This window comes from Podarcis melisellensis (genome assembly GCF_964234715.1).
Source record: "Podarcis melisellensis genome assembly, chromosome: 5".
Lineage (NCBI taxonomy): Eukaryota > Metazoa > Chordata > Lepidosauria > Squamata > Lacertidae > Podarcis > Podarcis melisellensis.
Genome location: NC_138537.1, coordinates 31,871,544 through 31,893,233, shown reverse-complemented (window position 1 = coordinate 31,893,233; position 21,690 = coordinate 31,871,544). Strand labels below are relative to the sequence as shown.

General features: G+C 40.8%; 1 long non-coding RNA gene across 1 annotated transcript; it reads left to right on the top strand.

Annotated features, from left to right (window-relative positions):
• Positions 1–6,605: 6,605 nt before the first annotated feature.
• Positions 6,606–9,116, top strand: LOC309369471. Its single transcript, XR_014168161.1, has 3 exons — positions 6,606–6,812; positions 8,131–8,178; positions 9,094–9,116. It is a non-coding gene; the product is annotated as an uncharacterized lncRNA (long non-coding RNA).
• Positions 9,117–21,690: the final 12,574 nt, after the last annotated feature.

The following is a 21,690-nucleotide window of genomic DNA, read 5'->3' as shown; positions in this document are numbered from 1 at the left end:
AAAGCATGATAGTTGATTTCTGACTCCAAGGCTATGGATATGGGAGAAAGAAGGTCCTTTGGAGTGTCAATGCTGTGAACCCCTCCATAGGTGGCTCAGGTTGTATACTGTAGAATTTATTTGCAGCTCAATGTTCATTGCTATGCTTTCTGTGTTTTTACTGAACATCTAGAAGTGCAATTTCATTCAGATCCACAAGTTGTCCATGAATACAGTTGCTGGTGGCTATAGTACAGTGATGGGAAAAAAGATTATCAACTAATCCTACTTATGCAGAACTTCTGAAAGCCGTAAGAAATAACTTTGAGATCTGTCTTCTAACATTCATTAATTCGTTGTTTAAAGTACTGCAATATTTCCATCCATGAACTAGTAGGAAGAATATAGCTTTGGAGTTTTAACGAAGTATCATTTATTGGCTGAATACAGATCAGGTATTCCCTGAATGCAGAGATGGAAATTGGTTTCTTTGCAGTGATGACATCAGCACTGAGCCCACTTTCACAGGATATAGTTCTGATTTAAAAAGGCTTTATCAAAATTCACATGGCAAATCTGTGCTTAATGAATTAATCATACTGCTTGAACCTTTCTACTGCTAATGAATACTTTGATATATGCCTATAAAATACCCTCCATGTTTACCCACAGTGCTCATCAAAGACACGTAACACAATTCATCATGTGGTTCTTCTACACAAGCCCCACTAAAATGAATGGGAGCTGCAGAAGAGAAAGGTGTGCAGCCTTTTCATTGTAATGGGACCTGTCCCAGAGAATCTTTGTGGTGGGTTATACCTATGGAGAATCCTGCTGTGAGAACATGTGAACATCTGTAATACCAATCCATCCAACAGAAATTTCAAGTGGTGAGTGCCAACAGAAAATGAGCCCAGATGGGAGGAAGCTAACAGAATGCTCAATGGAACCCCAATGTTTTTAGAAGCCAAAAAGAAAGCAAATCTAGAACCCCAACATCTCAATGATAACTGAAAGCACTCAGTAACCATGGGATGTTGAGTGTTGGGGCAGGTGGATGCAAGGCGGAATTGCCTAGCTGGTGGCTAGCTGGATCCTAGAAGGGGAGAATTCCTATAGGAGATGAGAATACATCGCAACATGTAGTCTCAGGTTCCATATGTAAGAGTTAAATATCAAGAACCTTTACAGTGCAATGAAAACCCAAGATGCACCAGTCTGAGCTAGTTGAGAATAGGTAGAGCTCAATCTCTGGTTAAACTGGCTCAGGGTGGTCTTAGTTGGGGCTCTGCCAGCTAAAATCACTCATCCCAGCTCAGCTGAAGATACATTGAGGGTCAGTCCCCAATCCTGGCTCTGCCAAAGCTGTCTGAAGAGAGGCCAGGGTAAGTCCAGGAAAAGTGGTGTTCTGGGAGTATGGCAGGCACATAGCGAGGGCATGGCTGGGGTGGGACAGGAAATTAAAAAAGGAAGACCCCCCCTTTCAGCTTGGTCACATGAACTAGCAACCCAGCAGAATGTACACTGGCAAAAGGGTGCTGTACGTCAAAGGCTTGCTTTCCTTCTGCCAGATTCATAGGGGTAAATTCTTCTGACTTCCTATAGTTAGGATTCTCTTCTCACTTCTGTGCCTACATGAGAGGGATGCTCATATTAAGTGAAATCTCACAAAAATATTCTTTACACACATCGTTTAATCAGCATTTTTGTTTAGCTGAAGTGTGTTCAGTGCAACTGATTTTTATTTTTTATTTTTTAAGGCTGAAAACCAAAGCAATTAATGACTGTTTCTTTGGGTAACACCACACTGTACTTAAGGTAAATACAATATTGTGAGTAGACATAAAGCAAATCTTACTCAACTTTATGCCCCACAGTCAGAAAAGAGGGGAGTGTTGTATGCATTTTCTTTACACATGATCACTCCATATCCATAGATGCCATTCAAAGCTTTGTGAAAACCACACCTTCAACATCTGCTCCTTGCAATATATAATTTTGTGAATTGCTTTTTTGGATAGATTATTGTGGCAGTATAAGAAATGCCTAGTTTTCAGGTAAAACGAGAAGGGGATCCTTTTAGGATTTTAAATTGCAATGCATTTGAAAAGCATAATATGTTATTTGGGACTGTAAGAAAGATGCATTTTCAACACAACACAATAAATATTTCTCTCACTTGAGACGTTGAAGAATAATTTCAAGATGCTGAATAGTGTTGGCATGCTGAACTTCAAACCATCTCATCCTATTTTAACCGAAGGAGTCCAAGTGATGAGGATCATGGCAAAGTCTGTAAACCACATGTATTAACTGAAGCTATGAACTTTCTGCCCCCACCCCATTTTTATACCCATTTTGAATTTTATCTCCTCAATATGATCTTGCTGTAATTTAAGTTTGTGAGCCACAAGTGTGCTTATTCCTTATTTATTTTTCCCAGATTTATTAAAAATATACATTTTCTGAGATTATTGTTTTAAATGACGTGAGCCTGCTTGACCTTTAAATATCCACTGGTCCCCTCACCAAACTAAGTTTTCATAGCACACAGTGGCAGTATTCTTCCCTAAAAGGTCTACAACATCATATTTTGTAGGTACTACATTGACCTTTCAATTTTTCTGTGACTGGTGTTCTGAGTCTTTAAAAAAAATTGGTTAAAATACTGTAGCAAAGCAGTAACTCCAATCCTAGCAAAATGATAACTTCAGGTAGGTATGCATTGGCCTATATTTTATCCCTTGTTTTTGTTTGTTTCACAGGACGAGGCAAGATCTTTGCCAATTCCCTACTACCAACCATAACTCATGTTGATAATGCTCATTTCTGCCTTACACAGTGGAGAAGCATTCAGTGACAAACATTTCAGAGTTGGGCAGAGATCCTGTGGGCCTCCAGAAGTTGCTAGACCACAACTCCCATCACCCACGAGTTGTGACCACTGGCTATGATGCCTGAAGCTGATGGGAATTGGAGTACAACAATGCATTCTAATAAGGTTCACCTTCCCTGTTTTAGCCTTCATCCCAGTTTAGGTCATCTTTAACAGCACAATTCTATGCATGTCTACTCTGAAATGAATCCCAATTAATTCAGACTTGCTCCCAAGTAAGTGTATGCAGGGTTGCAGCCTGAATCACCCATTCACTTTTAAGAGCAACATTTTACCAGGCATCAGGCGGGGCTCAGAAGAACAGCTAGTTTATTAGCAGTAAAACACAATAATTTGGCCAATTCCTAGACATATAAGTGGTATAAGGATAATTAAATAACTAAATCAGATATTAGCTAGAATTGACGATGATTTAATAATTGCATGAATTGCACCAGACAGCTGTGATGTTCTAAATGAACTCATGTCAAATTCTTTGCTATATGTTTGAAATAAAGTAGTTGATCACAATTTTATATAGAAATTGAATTTGTTTTCAGAAACAAGAGTTGGGGGAAACCCAACACTGTTGCTTTTTAAGTGATACAATGTAGATCTCCTGTAGAAAGTGATACAGCTTAGATCTGAATCAGATCAGATGTTTTGACATGCTCCTGGTGCATTAAATGAAAAACATGATAACCTCTATATCTCATTAAAGAGAATATCTCCAACATTGTAGAGGAGCTAAAACACCAAAACCTTTCCTTCTCTCAAGATTAATCTAAATAAATAATTCCTCCATAAGGAGAACCAGCTATCAACGTGCCACTAGTTGCTGCTTGAGATTAAGTATCCTTCTTCCATCTTAAGTACAAGTCTTCTTTTACCATGAGAAGAAATTCATGGATATATACAATATATTTCCGTCCTATAGCATGAATATATCCATTCTATGGTGTCCATACCTGGAGGGGGGGGGGAGATGACACATTTTTTATTTATTAGGGTCACAACTTTATCAACTGCACTGTAGCTTTACAACTGAGATTTTATTATAATGCACTGCCTCAAATTAGGATGAGTCTGATCTTGCTTTGCATTGAAGGTAGTGTGCTGCCTTTCTCCTCCTTCTTTCAGGTGTTCACTATCCCACTGAACATCCAAATTCAGGTTAGCCTTAAATGGATTCATTTCCACAGCCATGAGCAGTAGGTCTAGGGAGTACCACTCCATCATTCCAATGTCTCCCTATAATGACTGGTGTTCTTGCTTAAATCTGTTACTTTCCTGCAAACCCCTCCCTGATGGGGAAGATATCATGTGTAGCCCTTATGCAAACAGTGGTACTTAGACTGCAACACAAAGGTGAGGAAGTACCAAGGCAAATGACGAAGAGGGAATGAATAACCTGTTTTGCTCTGATCTGCAGCCAGCAATGAAATTTGCTTCTGTATCTTGGTGCCTACACACCCACCTCTCTCTGGGGCCAGATGCAACACTGCCGTCACACAAATTCATCCCTATGGGAGGTGGGAGGTGCTCCTTGTTTCGTGAGGCCTACATCTTAGGACCTACATTCATATCAATTCAAACCTTGTGGGAAGCAGCTACTGGTTATAGTCTCCTATCCTCTTTCATTTGATACAAATTGATTTTATACTATGTAGTTGGTTAAGAAGAAGCAGTGTTTGATCCACATAATTTTCTGAGGGTAAGAGAGTTGTTGAATTTTTATGTACATTTTAAAAAGTAAACTCTTTGTAGATATCTGAGCTGGCACAGTAGTTAAAATCAGCAGCCATTTGGATCATTACCAAATTATTACTACAAAAATGCATTATCTAGCCATTAAGCTCTGTAATTAAAAAGTCGTTTGCAAACATAAGGAACTAAACAAAGTAGTTCTTGGATGCAGAAGGTTGGTTTTTAAATCCCAAAGATATAATACAAACAGTCTGAGCTAAGTAAGTGGGATCCGGCTATTGGCTTGATGGAGAGAAACAGGAAACACGTTCTGCAGTCTTAGCCTGAAGTCCCAAAGATCTCAATATTAGACTTTCTTCAATAATTAATTTGGCTGCATGGTACCCTGGCAGAGCGACGGCAACCAATAAATTATCCCTGTGTGTATTCAGTGAGTTTTTCCTCTCTCTGCTTAGTAGTGAGGCTTCAGTCTGGCTAATCAAAATGTTGCAATCCACTGTAAAGTGGGTGTCACAAATTTGAACTCCTTGGAATGCAGCAATTATCACCTAAACTGCAGCATACTGAAGGGATTTTCAATTTCCTCTAGTCTGCTCCATACTGGGAGCAGAATTTCCTACTTCAGCTTCAGCTAATTTTTGTGGGATTGATTCTATTAATGCAGCTCCCCACTGGGTGTTAATATGAATAGGAAAGAGGGTTAGAGTACTGCCATTGGGTTCCAGATACGTAGCAGTGGGATTAATTCCCTAGTCTGGAACTGATACCATATCCCAAAATGAAGCAAGAATCTTTCTGCTGGTTTCATATCTTCTTTGAAAATGGAACCATTTCAGACATCTATCAGAAACCATTTCAAACATTTATGTTGCCACAGGTAAAAAACCCACACCATATACCCAAGGCCCTCATCCCTCTTTGTGGGAAAAATTGATATATTGTAAATCTACCTGAACATCTATCATTGCCTCCATGACTGTCATGATTCTAACAAACAAGGTACAGTTAAGTAAATGAGACATCTGTTTACTAACAGCATTACAACAAACTGAAAGCAGTACAAGGTTGAACATCATTACACTTGGCTAAATGGCTAATTAAACAGTCTTTTAAACTGGGAGGTAGTGTTTCATTTGTTATTATGGTATGCATTTGTTTGTTTTTATATTGTGTACTGCCCTGTGAAGCTCAGATGAAGGGTCGTATAAAAATTTAATTAAATAATAATAATAATAATAATAATAATAATAATAATAATAATAATAATTCCTCAGGTGGGGAATTCCTCACTGCAAGATAACTTGAAGCCCCAGCTATGCAGCAAAACTGTGGAGAACATGCCATGTGTTTCTGTTATTGTTTTAAAGAAAGATATATTCTAAGACAACTGTGGCCTTATATTCTTATAATATTAGAAGCTGGTTTAGCTTTGGCTGCTAGGTGAAAGGTTAGCAGAGAGACTATTCTTCAAAACTGAGTAAGCTGGATTGGATGAGGCACATTTCAGTCTGGTTGGCTGGAGGCTCCAGTCAGTTGGACAACAAACGGTCAAGTGGAGATCAACAGTCAGTGTCTGTGTGTCAGAGTCAGAGAGTCAGTCAGTCAGGTGTTAGTGTGGAGGTACTTGGCTGGGATGGAGTACTAGGCTTGAGGCAAAAGCCATTTAGAGGCTAAAGTCAGCAGCAGCAGCAGCAGCAGCAGCTCTGGACTGTGTGGAAACTGCCAACTAGCATATTAGGCCCCAATACAGGCATTCGATTTTGCTTTTGTATGTAGAACTCTCTAAATAAACCAGTTTAAATTAACCTCGTCCCTGGAGTCCATCTCATATCCAAGTCCAAGCATGTTACCAAATAACTTTTAGGGCTGAAGAAATTGGTAGCAGTTAATTATTTTTTTTAAAAAAAAATACACCAGTGCAGGTACTTGTGGTATATGCAAGTGAGGCTGAGAAACCTGGGATTCTTGGTATTGTGGTGGCAGAGACAGGAGCTTTCCACAGAAGCCCAGGACCTGAATAGATCTTCTGATGAGAAAAAGGACTCTCAGACAAGAAGGCTGGATGAGGGTCATCCATACAGGAGGAGAGTTCAGTCTCTGAGGCCAATAGGCCTCAAGCCCGTATGAGTGCCTTGAATGGTAGATGGAAACCCATAGAGAGAAGTGCCAAAGTTTAGGGAAGACCCATTGGGAGTCAATATCTTCTCAGGAGTAAGGTCCTCCTCACAAGGAGACCTCTCTTTGACAACAGGTAATGGAATTCAGCTAGAACTCGGGTGCGATTCCAGCAGCTGCAGCCAAAAAGCCATGTTGGTAGAGTTGCTTCAATGTTTTTCTGCCAGTGCTGTGTCTTTTCCCAGATTTCCTACATGCCTGGGATTGGACTTTGGACCACCCCTTGTATGAGCCTTTGTTTGTCTGGGGCCTTGGGTGTGTCACTGCTGTCCTGTGACAGCTCTGTTCTCCAGAAGTTTCTGTTCAAGCCAGAACCCACCTAGGACAGAACAATGTCCCTGATATATGAGCACCCAAGAAGCAGGTTCATAGCATGGTGTGTGTGTTTTTATATTCAGCATTTGCTATTGGAGGCTACGATGACCTTGGTGTCAAGAGACATCCTTAATCACATTTAAAAATATATCCAATAATTGCCTGCTGCTGAAAATGTACTGCAATTCACATACTAAATGCCTGAGTAAACAGAAATATTTTTACCTTGTACCTAATGATAATAATGTAGAGGACAAAGGCACTTCACCTGAAAGGGTGTTCCTTAATGGTGGTGCCACCACAAAAAGGGCCCTTCCATAGTTTACCATCCGTTCTCTTCTCATACCTCTCTCATGTTCAGACCCCATTTCAGAGTCATGCTTGAAACCATGGAGACTCACTGCCAGTCACTGTAGAAAATACTGAGTTAGATTTTATTATTATTATTTTATTAAATTTGTATACCACCTTTCATACGAAGATCAATGGTTGTTCACAAGACAAAACTGCAAAACACAGATGCGCTAGTGGCCCAGCTCAGTAGAAAGTGGTTTTCGATCTTCCATGTTGCCATAATTTCCCTTTCTGCCTTTCCCTTTTTGTTTCTTGTCTCTTCTGTTTTCTATTAAATGTTTTAAACTGTGCACCACCTTACATGTATTGGCAGAAATGTGGTATGTAAATGTATAGGCAAGTAACTGAATCCTGGAATATATAGATGCATCTAATGTTTAAAGTTCAACTGTGATTTGGTTGTTTTTTCATTTCTTTTTTTAAAACATGTGTGCAACTGTCAACATTACCTTAAAACAATGTCAGGGAAGGCCATGTTGGATTCTCTAATTCTTTCATAGTGCACATAAAATCAACTCGGTGAAACATTTATGGCACCATGTGTAGCTTAAGGCTTGCAATAACCCCATTATTATTGTGCAATGCCTGACCACAATATCTTTTACACAACTGCTTAAACTTTAGTCTGTTTTATGAAGGGCAGAATGTCTCCAATTTACTCTGGCTAGACATCACAGTATTTTTCCAATGTTTCGTTGTTGTTAAAATATTATCTGTATTTGCAGAATTGCAGGGAATGTAAAATACACTGAACTGCGTCCATTTAGAGACAGGTGAGAATGGTTACAGGGATCATATTTGACAATGAAACACACAGCACTTTTTTGTTGGAACATGTGGATTTTTTTGTAGGAATGTCTGCATCCTGTTCATTTCCAAAGTTTTAAAGCCGATACCTTTTCTCACCCTCAATCCCTTTTTCCTTTGCAATATAAAAAGGAAAACAGGTGCCTTTGGGTCTGGTTGTGTATCCAGTAAAACCTTAAATTTCCGTCAACATTGCTACCTTTTTGTGGGAAAATATCCTACTGGGGTGGGGTGAGGGAGGTTGTCTAATTAGTTTCACTACAGGAATTGTATTGGATGTCTGCAAGTGTAACTCTCTGCATAAAGTTGTCAGAACATGTGGTTTTCTTTTTAATCAAAGTTTAACTGTGGGGAGCTGTACTTCAAAGAGTGAAAGGGTCCTCTTTACATCCCTCTATTGCAAAATCTAATAGCTTTGAAAGTTTGACAATTGCAGGAAGGTGTCCAGAGTCTCATTCCTGTCTTTGAATTCTCTGAGTTCACATTTAGAATGGATCTAAATTCTGTGGCAAGTTTTAAAGCTGTGTCTGTATTTGTGTGTGTGCATATGCACATGTTATTTATGCAGGCAAGAAAATTCTAAGTGATTTCTGCCAAAAAGATGCAAGGTACAAATCGGAAAGGGCTAGTTCAATGTGCGCACAACCACACATACGTGCATCGTACCAAACCTAGAAGTGACCCAAAAATGTCACACAAAAAGAGGAGGAATGGAGAGGGTTGGGGGCAGAAAAGGGTGTTTGCAGGCTTTTTTCTGAGGTATATAACAAAAATAATTACCTGTCCTTCATCAGCAGGTCAATAATTTTAAAATTCAGAATTAAAAATGGTTACAATGGTTTATAGTCACAGGAATAAAATGCTGTTATGCCCTGATTCAGCACAAGAGGCTACAGTTATCCCACCTACCTGCTTGCCTCTCTCAAAAGGTCCTCCCCTGTCTTTGTAGCTTGCTGCAGGAGATTAGAGGTGTGTATGTCAATTTCAGCTTATCTCTATTTCTCAACTTTCTACTCTTTCTATATCATGCAATTTGCTTTTTAAAATCCTCATTTTAGTGTGAATATCTCTTTATATACACATCTTGTATATGACAATTTGGCCTTATATACACATTATTATTATTATTATTATTATTATTATTATTATTATTATTATTATTATTTCAAAGCTAATCTCTTATGCACTACCTTTTCGTATGCTATTTTCACCAATATATGCATTTTATGCGCACTTTGCCCTAGTTATGCATAGGCATTTTTGTACACATTACTTGGCTGCAGAACTGCATTGCAAAAGTCAGAGAAGTGCGAATCTGAAGGATGGTTGTGTTATGGGTCTTGTATCATCTCAGAAAGTGAGATTTGGGTAGGTTCACCTTGAATGTGAACTGAATCAAATCTCGTCTCATTCCTACACAAAGCTGTGACTGTGAGCCTTGCAGCAGGAAGCCTGGGATCAATAGATACTGGTGCATTCCTGAAGTGGGAATAGAACTGAACCCTCATCCAGAAGAACCACGCTGAAGTGTCACATCAAAGTGATAAGTATATTGACAGATCTGCAGTGTCATCCTCTGCAAAAATGGAAGTTCCACTAAGTTATACAGTACACTTTTCTGAGATGGTGGTGGCATGGAGGAGCCGAGACAGCCAATCCAGTACTCAGAGCAGCTTGTTCCACTGACAATTTTCAAATGCGCTTCTGATTATTATGTTTTTTTCCTAAGTAAATATTTTCTCATTTCAGATACAGATACTGCACTCATCACTTGGAGAGAGATTGCCTAATTGCTCCATGAAAGTGCTGCTCTGTGTGTGGCAAAGCAAAACAGCTGGGAGGGCTCCCTGATGGTCTTGGGGTTACATGCTAGCACGGTAATGAGCCACTGTGCATTCGCCAGGTTTACAGACCATCTGGCCATAAAGATCAGTCCTGGAGGGGGCAGCAATGCCCTGGTCTGACTTCCGTGTTGAAAGCCTGTGAGGATTCCTGCTAATGACAGATAATCACTTATGTACTTCCCCAGTTGAAGAGGTACTGCTCGGTTATGGAGGGCAGGGAATTGGGTTGTTTTGAAAAATAAAAGACACAAGGTGCAGAAGAGTTCAAGAGTTAGATGATGTCCCCTTTTCAAATATACTTCACTTCTGCACATTAACAGCACGAAGGATATATACCGTAAATATTAGTCCTCATTCTAATGCCTGCCTAGAAAAATTCTTGAGTCTCCCAACTCACTCTTCATTTTAGCTGCTCTTGACAAATTATTCTATAATGCAAAGCAAAAGCGATAAAAGGGGAAGGTACGGTATAAATTCCTTTTCCTTCACTTCTTCAGTGACCAAACTGAGACTCTTTAATATTCCTCATAAATCATCTCATTGTGGATCAGTCTGCTGTGCTGTATGTGTGGATGCATGCAAGTGTTCGTATGACAGAAGCACATTTCTTCCATCCAAGGACAGCATCAGAAGTAAGCCTGCCAAGGTGAAGCATGATAGCTTTCACTGCAAGTGTTGCAAAACTCATTTGGCAGGCTATCATATGTAGCAGGAGTGAGATGACTTCAGCCTTGTGTTGTATATCTTCTTTCTGCGCAAGAATATGCATAGCCCATCCACCACTCAGCATTAAAGTGCACACTGATGATCCGTTAACAGTTAAAGGGCAGACTAGATGTTACATCAATGGCGTGATTAACGATCATGTTGTGCAGTTTTAAAAATTAAGTAACAAATTTGTAGGGAGGGGGGTGGACCTTATTACAATCGCAGCATGTGGGGAAGAAAGTTTTAAGCCTTTCCTCCCCAACCACAATGTCTATGGCAAACATACACTATGGAGTAGTTAGAATTAGGACAGAAATCCATTGGTGCCAATAGAAGCTGTTTTCCTAATGCCAAATGCAGTGCTTGTCGGAATTCATTAAGACTTCAACTGGGGGCAAGGAAAATTTAAACATCCTCTCCCCACACACTCATTCTGATAACCATAGGGAACCCCTCATGTATGTATGTATGTATGTATGTATGTATGTATGTATGTATGTATTTAACCACGTTAACATAGGAATGTAAGCATAACCCTCCTGGATTAAACCAAAGGGCCATATATGCCAGAATCCTATTCTCACAGTTCCAAATTTGATATCTATGGGAATACTACAAGCAAGATGCATGCTACAGCTTTCTCCCCGATCATGTCCCCCCACAACAGGTATTCAGAGGCACTGACACTGGCAGTCAGATCTGATTTATCAGGCCACATGACAGAGGTGAGTAGCTGCAGGGGCTAAAGTGGGCAGAACATTGCATGTAACTTTTACCTTTTGTACAGAAGACTAGTTTCTATGCACACACCCCTCTAGCCTTGTACAGGCAAGCAAGAGTCATGATCAGAGTTCAGTGGTACATTCCAGCCAGTCAAAAACACTTGAGGAAGGTGCAAAGCAGGGCCAGTGAAGAATGGGGCTTGAGGGGCACCCCCAGGGTCAGATGGAGAGGACTGGAGGACCACATTTATCGCCCTGGCCTGATGTTTCTTACCGCTGCTTAAATGGTCTACTGGAAACTGGCCAGCAGTCAACTTAGTGAAACATGGCTCACCTTCTGCCTACTGGGCATACACCAATTTCTAATGTTTTGTTTTCTTCTACATGGAGATGGCAGTCAGAGTCACATCTATGCTATTTACATTTCCAAGGCCTGAGGTTGATTGCACTAAAATGGCAGGGGGGGAAGAACCCAACTTCAAAACTGCTCTGTTTCAGGTTCTCATTTCTGCAATAATATTCAATGGACTCTGGAGAAGACCTAATCAGTGTGCCTACCAAATTCATTTCCCATTCTAAGGCCTATATCAGCACCAAAATAGACAGCAGGAGGCCCAGACACTGGATCAGCCAGAGAATGAGCTCAAATAGTAATTAGGTAAGCTTTATGAGAAGAACCAACCAAATAATTAAAAGCAACCCTGAGCAGTTGTTCAACAAATGGCAATTTCCCCCTTTCTGTTGCTGCACCAAACAGCAATTAGTCAAGTGTGCACTAGTTTCTTTGATCCCCAAAGGCTTCTCTTTCCCTCCTGATGGATTATTTTGTATCCTGCCATGAAGTTTAATGACACATTGCTGCATAATGCAACACATGCCAAGTTCCTCACAATGTAAAAGGGCATCATGTAACATGATGGTTGTTTCTTAAATCTGTTCTTCATGGCACAGTGGGAGAGGAACCCCAATTAAACTGTTAAACCAGCCAAGCTTTTGGAGGAAGGTGCCCTAGAAAATAACTTGCATATCTAAAAAACGAGCATTGCTTTCCTAGGAACTAACCTAACCTGGAAAACTGCCTTATTTCATTGGCTTTCAGTTTGTAGCCACTGTTGATACATTTCACTTGTTACAATACTTGCATAGATACTGCAAGTTGCCAGAGTGTCAAGTACAGTGGCTAAGCCATTTCTGTCCGAGCCGGAAAAAGACACTTCCAGCCACTGAGGCATCTACCCGACTGAATCCAGAAACCCTCTCAAGCTGCAGACCAGCTGCTTCCAGGAAAGTGCAATCCATTCAAGGCAGGCTGTGTCCCATCTCTTGGACATGAGAACCCAGGTCACATACCATCTCTGTCTTTTCAGGATCCAGCCTTTATTGGCTCCACATCCAGCCCATCATCACCTTCAAGTACTGGTGTAAGATATCAGCCCCCTCTCCTGATTCAGATAGAACAGAGAGAAAGAGCTGAATTTGATAACACTTCAAATCTCTTGATGACAGCTCTCAGCAGCTTCATCATATTAATGTTAGACAGCATAGTCTAACAATTGTCCTTAAGGACACCAGAAGACTACTCTCATGTCACTGAACAGTAGCCTCCCATAACTTATTGCTGGAAACAGTCTTGGAAGACCACCACCACCTTCTTGAGCACCTAGCCCCAAAAGGTGATATTTGCCAGAAGGACCTTCCCAGTAGGATGTTTACTGTGCATAGTACATTGTCAGTTATGCCAGGCCCATGATACTTTATCATCTAAAGATGATAAATGCCTGAGTGGGGCACTCAGATTGCCTATTCCAACTCCATAGGTTAGGAATGGGGAATATATATCTGCTTGAGGGCAACAGTCCCTTCTGAGCTACCTTCCCAGGGCCATGTGCTAATGCTGGGCAGGAACAGAGGCAAAAGCAGGTGAAGCAATGAAGATGCAGTTTACAGTAGGCTAATTTCTGTGCGCGCACACACACACATCACTTTAACATTGATCCAGGCAAGCAACAGGCATTATCAGACATTCCACCCAGGCAAAAACACTTAAAGTTGAGGAGTTGAGACCTGGGAGGAGTATGGCCTGGAGGATTCTCAAGCAAGATAGAAAAGACTGGATGATCACATCCTCCCACTAAATACCTGAGGCTCCCCACTCCTGCCATAGGCAAGTAGATCATTGAGAGCTTAGTATGAGAACAGACATAGGCTACCAGTTCCCTAAGTGGCCTCACCTCTCCCTGGACTGGTTTGGGAAGTCCCTGTCATGCCTTCTTATCTGTGCTCTGAACTCACTTGCATAAAACAAGTCAGGCGTGAGACAAAAGCGCGCCAGCTGTTCTCCATTTGCTGGTTCGTCATGACTCTGCTAGAAACACATCTGACTTTTCCTCTTATCAAGCCTCTTACAATCTCAGATTCAGATAATTTAAGGCTGTTTATCTGGCAGACTCCTTCAAACTACATTTACTTATGGAGCCTTAAAATAGGACCCGTGCTGTTAACCTTGCCTTTATGAAACAGCTTAGTGTTGCAAGTGCTTAAAGAAAAATAGCTAGTGGAATGCAACCCCAAACAAATTATTTTCTCAACGCAGTCATTTTGTAGTGATTACTGAAGTCCCTGGACCTTGACATTTCTATGGCATTATCATCACAGTCTTCCTGTTTATTGGGGTTCGATGCACCGGAGGATTGTCAGAAGTAGCTGGGAAGATGAATGACCTGTTGCAAATTGTAGTGATTTAACAAGAGAATATGTCAAGCGGAGACTAGGCAAGAGCAGCGAGAGAAAGCTGAGAGCCTGAAGGCATCCATCAGAAATATTTGGTAATGATCAAAGCTAGGCCTGCTACTTCCACCAAGCTTAATGACTCCATGTAGACAGTCCACTAAGTCCAGTGGTGATTGGGACATAAAGAAAAATGGGATTGTAGGCAGATAAGTATTGCTTGTGCTGCCTGAAGAAATCAAATTCAGAAACATTGTGTGAAATGCTTCCTATTATAAAATGCTGTTCCTGCTTGCAGAAGAGTTAAAGTTTTCTAACTCACTCATAGCCACCCCCTCTTCTGATTATCATCTTATGTAAAGGCATCTTAGGGGTGTTTCCAAAATTCTCCCTACCCATTTTTTTTCATCCATTCTGGAATTCTGAATTACTTGCTTTTAAAAGGAAGGAAAGAATAATAGAATCTTAGAGTTTGAAGGGACCGAAGGGTCACCTAGTCCAGGAAGGTTTTTGCTAGCTGAAAGCTCTACAGTACGGTATGGAAGAATTAAAGCATGCAATAATAGTTCAATAAGATAAATATTAAATATAAATAATATTTTTTCAATTCAACATTTCAGTGTTCAAATATCTTATAATATAGGAAAACAGTTAATACTTGCTGCATAATTCTAAAAAAATGTTTCTGCTCTGCCATAAATTTAGAATTCGCTTCCTATTATCAATCTAACAATCTCGCTTAATGTAGGGAACAATCCTATGCACAAGAAGCTGGTGTAAAGCAGTAAGTGAGGTAGCAAAATTTCCACCAGCATCTAGAAAGCCTCTCAGCGAATGAAAATGTATCAATATGATTGTGGGTGACAGGAGAAAGACTGAACCATGATTTTGGAGGCTTGGGAGGTGTTCAGAAGCTTGTGAGGGCTATGTCCAGAAGTGGTCTGAAACATCATAGACGGGAAGAGGGAAACCGTTCTGCCCGCCCAAATGTCATGACTTCTTTTTGTGTAGATCAGTGGTGTCCAAACTTTTTTCAAAGAGAGCCAGATATGATGAAGTGAAGGGCCGTGAGGGCCACCCAAAGTTGTTGAGCTTTTTTTAGGATTTTACCACAATATACTGCCACCGGGGCCGGAATAAACCAACTGGACATGACTGGTGTAGATGAAAGCAGTATAATTTTTTGAAGAATGGTAGAAGCCTTGATTTTTTAAACACACCCAAACACATACAACTCAAGGATGTTGTTTTGGGCGACAGAGAGTGGTGGGCAGTCTCTGTCTCTTTCTCCCATGCCGCCCATTTCAGATCACCCCTGATTATGCCTCAGGTGCACCTTTATCTCTGGCTATTGTAAGATTTTGAAAAGTAGACCATAAATATGTTAAACAAATTCAACTATATACAGCTGAGATCCAAAGAGCTGAAGTGGCTCAGGCATGGAGTTTGCAGAAGCCCAGTAGGTTTTTTTTAAAATAAATAAATAAATAAATAATGGAGGGGAAGCAGCTGAACCTTCTCCCTCAGCGGTTTACAGTGGTACCTTGGGTTACATATGCTTCAGGTTACATACACTTCAGGTTACACACTCCGCTAACCCAGAAATAGTGCTTCAGGTTAAGAACTTTGCTTCAGGATAAGAACAGAAATCGGGCTCCGGCGGTGCAGCAGCAGGAGGAGGCCCCATTAGCTAAAGTGGTCTTCAGGTTAAGAACAGTTTCAGGTTAAGAAAGGACCTCTGGAACGAATTAAGTACTTAACCTGAGGTACCACTGTATTAAACAATGTTTTGTTTTGGTCCCTTGGTATCAAAAGCAGTTTTAAACGGACCATATGTTAAGATGGACTATCCAAAATCATATGATAAAGGTAAAGGTACCCCTGCCCGTACGGGCCAGTCTTGACAGACTCTGGGGTTGTGCGCCCATCTCACTTAAGAGGCCAGGGGCCAGCGCTGTCCGGAGACACTTCCGGGTCACGTGGCCAGCGTGACATCGCTGCTCTGGCGAGCCAGAGCCGCACACGGAAACGCCGTTTACCTTCCCGCTGGTAAGCGGTCCCTATTTATCTACTTGCACCCGGAGGTGCTTTCAAACTGCTAGGTTGGCAGGCGCTGGGACCGAGCAGCGGGAGCACACCCCACCACAGGGATTCGAACCGCCGACCTTTTGATTGGCAAGTCCTAGGCGCTGAGGCTTTAACCCACAGCGCCACCTGCGTCCCTCAAAAAATCATATGATAGGTCCCTACAATTTCCTCCTGGCACAAGACAACCAATTATACTTGAGAACTGTGGAATGCATAGAATGCAACATCTCTCTCCATCTCCTCTTCCCTGTGACATCCTTTATGGAAGAAGGAACCTAGATACAGGCCTAATTGAATAGCTACTGGGTAATAATTCTTGTCTGTGTTAACTGCATGGCAACTCCATAGGTAAACAGTGGCACAGTAACTCAAATTAATGTGGCCACATTACTTCCTGATAATTTCAATTATCTCCTGTCATCCCTATGATGTAATTAAAATGTTTAATTGTTTGCTTTAGATAAGAAAGGTTATAAAGCCTATAACAATTTCAAGGGCTTAATGACCAGATGGTGTTAATGGTCCAAAGCCTCTAGTTATCACACCTTTTCAAGCAGTCATTGATTTCGAGAAAATGTCCTGGGTCTCCAGTGCTCCCTCTGAATTTAAGCTGCATTTGACCTTGCAATCAATTGATCACACAAATACACTGATGCAATTTATTTTACCCTGACCTCCACCCACCCAATAAAGATCTAGTGTGAGTGAAGCTATGCTGTGTCACAGAGCTAGATAATATAAAGCGCTAAACCTTTGGCAGGATAAATATAGGAGACACAAATCTAAGCTGCAGTAATGCTGACCCAGGACGTATTAGTGCTAACTAGTCTGGAAGTCAAGAATGTGCCGACTTGATTCTTTTGTTGCCCTACAACTGCATCAATATTAATTGTACTTTTGACCTCTGCAGAGCAGTGTAGCAGGGGGTTATATTTTCAGGAGCAATTTAAAACTGCATGCCTAGTCCACGATTCCTTTTCTTTTTTGCCGCCTTGGTATTCCTAAAGCAAGTGCACACGCACCATTTTTATACACGTAAAAGTTTAGTAGAATGGTGAATTCAAAACTGTCAGAACAGTAAAACTGCAGAGATGCAGTTATCAGAAAATGGATGAATCAATGCACAAGGCTAGCCATTCAGGGGTACCCAAACTTTGGAGGCATCAGGGGCACATTTGGAAATATAAAAACTGTTATGTGGACCACCAAGTGCTATTTCATGGGTGGGGAACAGGCATTGCCCCCCCCCAAAAAAAACAGACAAAATACCTACACAGCACGGCCTAAGAGAAGGCTGTACTGGCCAATTGGGAAACCACTCTGGTCAGCAACTGAATAAATTGATTTGTTCAGCATTGGGAGACATTGCAGCAGCTGGTGTTGCCTAGGGGAAGGCACAGTCTCCTCTGTGGCCTCCTCCTCCGCCGGTGCCACAGACATACTTCTGTGAATCCAGGACGTCCCTCTTAAAACAGGAAGCTTGGAAGGTATGCTAATGTTAGAGTCCTTATTTTCTACTAGCTATACCAACTAGTGCAGACATCCCCAAACTCTGCCTGCCAGCTGTTTTTGGACTACAACTCCCATTATCCCTAGCTAACAGGACCTGTGGTCAGGGATGATGGGAATTGTAGTCCCAAAACAGCTGGAGGGCCAAGTTTGGGGATGCCTGAACTAGCAACTTGGGCACCAGGCAGTCAATAGATGTGCAGTATGTATAAGGTGACAGCAGCCACAAAATTAAAAGACGCCTGCTTCTTGGGAGAAAAGCAATGACAAACCTAGACAGCATCTTAAAAAGTAGAGACATCACCTTGCCAACAAAGGTCCGTATAGTAAAAGCTATGGTTTTCCCAGTAGTGATGTATGGAAGTGAGAGCTGGACCATAAAGAAGGCTGATTGCCGAAGAATTGATGCTTTTGAATTATGGTGCTGGAGGAGAATCTTGAGAGTCCCATGGACTGCAAGAAGAACAAACCTATCCATTCTTAAGGAAATCAGGCCTGAGTGCTCACTGGAAGGACAGATCGTGAAGCTGAGGCTCCAATACTTGGCCACCTCATGAAAAGAGAAGACTCCCTGGAAAAGTCCCTGATGTTGGGAAAGATGGAGGGCACAAGGAGAAGGGGACGACAGAGGACGAGATGTTGGATAGTGTTCTCGAAGCTACCAGCATGAGTTTGACCAAACTGCGGGAGGCAGTGGAAGACAGAAGTGTCTGGCGTGCTCTGGTCCATGGGGTCATGAAGAGTCCGACACGACTAAACGACTAAACAACAACAACAATGTATAAGTTATCCTAATGTTAACCAGGCTAGCATCAGATGGAGGCACACAGGAATTCCAATGACCTGTAGATTATGCTTGACACAGTCTTTCATGCTGTTTGTGTATCCCGCTCCTCCACATCACTTTAACAGGGTAGCACATGCTTAGTGGGACAGATGAAACAGGGAGCAGCCACCACTATGGGAAACTAGCTTATTAGCTCCAAACAGTTGGAATAATGCCTGTTTTCTCCTTTGTGTATGTCCAGGGCCCTTGGAAACAAGTTGGTGATGAACTTATTTTATGCAATGTATTTGAGAAGATTAAGCAAAGATCCTCAAAATTTGAAGTTTCTCACTTCTATGGTGTTCCCCAGAGTGGCTGGGGGAACCCAGCCAGATGGGCGGGGTATAAATAATAAATTATTATTATTAAATTATTATTTTTATTGTGAAAGTGACCTGTAATCAGTTTTCTGGCACCTATCCGAAGATCACAGAGGAAGCAGAGATGGAAAAGCAGATCCAGTGAGATCCAACAAGATCCAGCTTACGAGAGATTTTATGTGACTACTGCTAAGGATTTGTGGGGGGTGGGAGTTGCTTTTGTGTTTGTGTTTTCTATCATTTTTTTACAGTGAAAAAAATTTTGGCTGTCAAAGAAAAATAATAATTGTATATGCAATTTAGATAAAATCCTATTAAGGGTATATTGTTAAGGGCAGTGGCATAGCGTGGGTTGTCAGCAGCCGGGGCAAGGCAAGTAATTTGCACCCCCTAACCCGTGGATTTGCGCCCCCTAACCCGTGGATTTGCGCCCCCTAACCCTAACTCCCAGATGCTGTGCCCGGTGCGGCTGGCCCCCCCTGCACCCCCCACGCTACGCCACTGGTTAAGGGTATATTGTGCCCGCCCTGTGAAACGCCCTTCCATCAGATGTCAAAGAGATAAACAATTACCTGACATTCAGAAAGGCAGCCCTGTTCAGGGAAGTTTTTAATATGTAACGCTGTACTGTTTTTAACACTTGATTGGGAGCTGCCCAGAGTGGCTGGGGAAACTCAGCCAGATGGGCGGGGTATAAATAATAAATTATTATTATTATTATTATTATTATTATTATTATTATTATTATTAAGAATTATAGGCAACATGTCTCTGTCACTGCCTTTGCTGTGAGTCCCTTCAGAATCCCTTAATAAAGACCTTTGACATACAAAAGAATGTTAAGAATCATACCAAAATAGTTCCATTTGCAGCTGGGATAGAATGAATTTATCCTAGTTCGGAGTGTGCAGAAGTCCATCTTCCAAGTTGTATTTACTTTGAAAAAGAAGTAGGAATGAAGTACGTGTGACACAAAATGAATTGTTTCTCAAGTAGAATAAATCACCAGTTGCAGTTCTACATCCTATTTGCACCAACTCACTTTGATAAAGTCAGTTGTTAAACACACTTATCTTTCGGTTATATGTATTACTTTTTCCAATCACGTTCTAGCACCATCTTATCTCTCAGTCTCTTGATAAATAGTGACGGAAATCTACTACTGTACATTCAAGTCACCATTCCTTGGGTTGCATTACAAACCCACTTAATGTTTTCTGTCTCTTCTGTTGAAAAGTTTACAATTATGCTGTGTCCTTAAATCTGCTTTATTGATTTCTCTTCGCATAACCTCATCCCATTGTGGATGCACTGAAAATGAATAAGCCAATTTTCAGTAATGGTAGCTTTTATTAATAGAATCAAACATAAATAGTGTCCCATTGCGCCCATCATTATAAAAACAAAAGGAAAGAAAGTCACTGACCTGAATTTGTTATAGTATAAATATACACAGTGGAGAGATAAAAACAACACTACAGATATAATTTTGTTTTTGTTTTCTTTTGTTTTTTTATGTGAGGATTTGAGAGTTAACCATAAAATAGCATAAGAGAGAAATCTAAAAGAAGTGTCAAAGTTGCATGATTGTTAAGATGGGAGGGAAATGATTAAGAGTGCATTCCTATACCTAACCAATAGGTCTTACTTCAGAGTAGACATGTATAGGATTGCACTGGAAGTCATTAATGTCTATTGGTCACAGTTGCCAATATGGATATCTTTACAAAGTTGCTGTAATAGTCTCTTTACACCAATTGTAGTAATCAAAGATTCTTTTAGATTCTAACTGAAGAAACTAAGTCAAGGCTTCACAAATTAATTGTTTTTTTCTAAGCGTTTCCATGCGGTGCTCTGGTTTGCCAGAAGTGGCTTAGTCATGCTGGCCACATGACCCGGAAGCTGTTTTCGGACAAACGCCGGCTCCCTCGGCCTATAGAGCGATATGAGCGCCACAACCCCAGTCGTCCACAACTGGACCTAATGGTCAGGGGTACCTTTACCTTTACCTTTAAGCACATTAGGAAGCATAACACATTGAGCTGTATGCAACTAATACAAAGCCCATACAAAACCTGTAGCTCTTAATTTATTTAAGACATTTATATACCACTTAATTGTTCACGTTTATAAGTGTTGTACAGTACAGGAAAAACAATAAACATTTAGCATAAAACTGAATGTATGACTTCTAGCAGTTACGTTTGGACCACCAGAGACCACCACCAGACCCCCAAAGATCTCAGTGACCAGGCTGGGATATAAGGCATCAGATGGTCCTTAAGCTATCTCAGCCCCATGTTGCTAAGGGCTGCATAAATTAATACAATAACTTTGAACCTGGCTCAGTAACTTAATGGGCAGCCAGTGTAAGCTTAAAGTGCCTAAGTTATGTGCTGGTGGTAGTATGTCTCGATCAATAGTATAGCCACACTGTAATTTTCTGAAAGCATTGTTTAATATTTGGTCTAACTTTATAATCAGAATTGAATAAGCAGATTATTGTGCCTTGATTATGGCCTCTAGACTGTGCAAGAAAGGGAGAAAAATTATGGAAATAGCAGCATTCCATCACACTGCCTGAACCAGAGATATTGCTTTTGAATGGCAATGACTGAGGTGTCTCTAGAAAAATAACACTAGTTTTTAGCAGCCTGGTATGGACATTTCCTTCATTATATTTCAAATTATTATTATTATTATTATTATTATTATTATTATTATTATTATTATT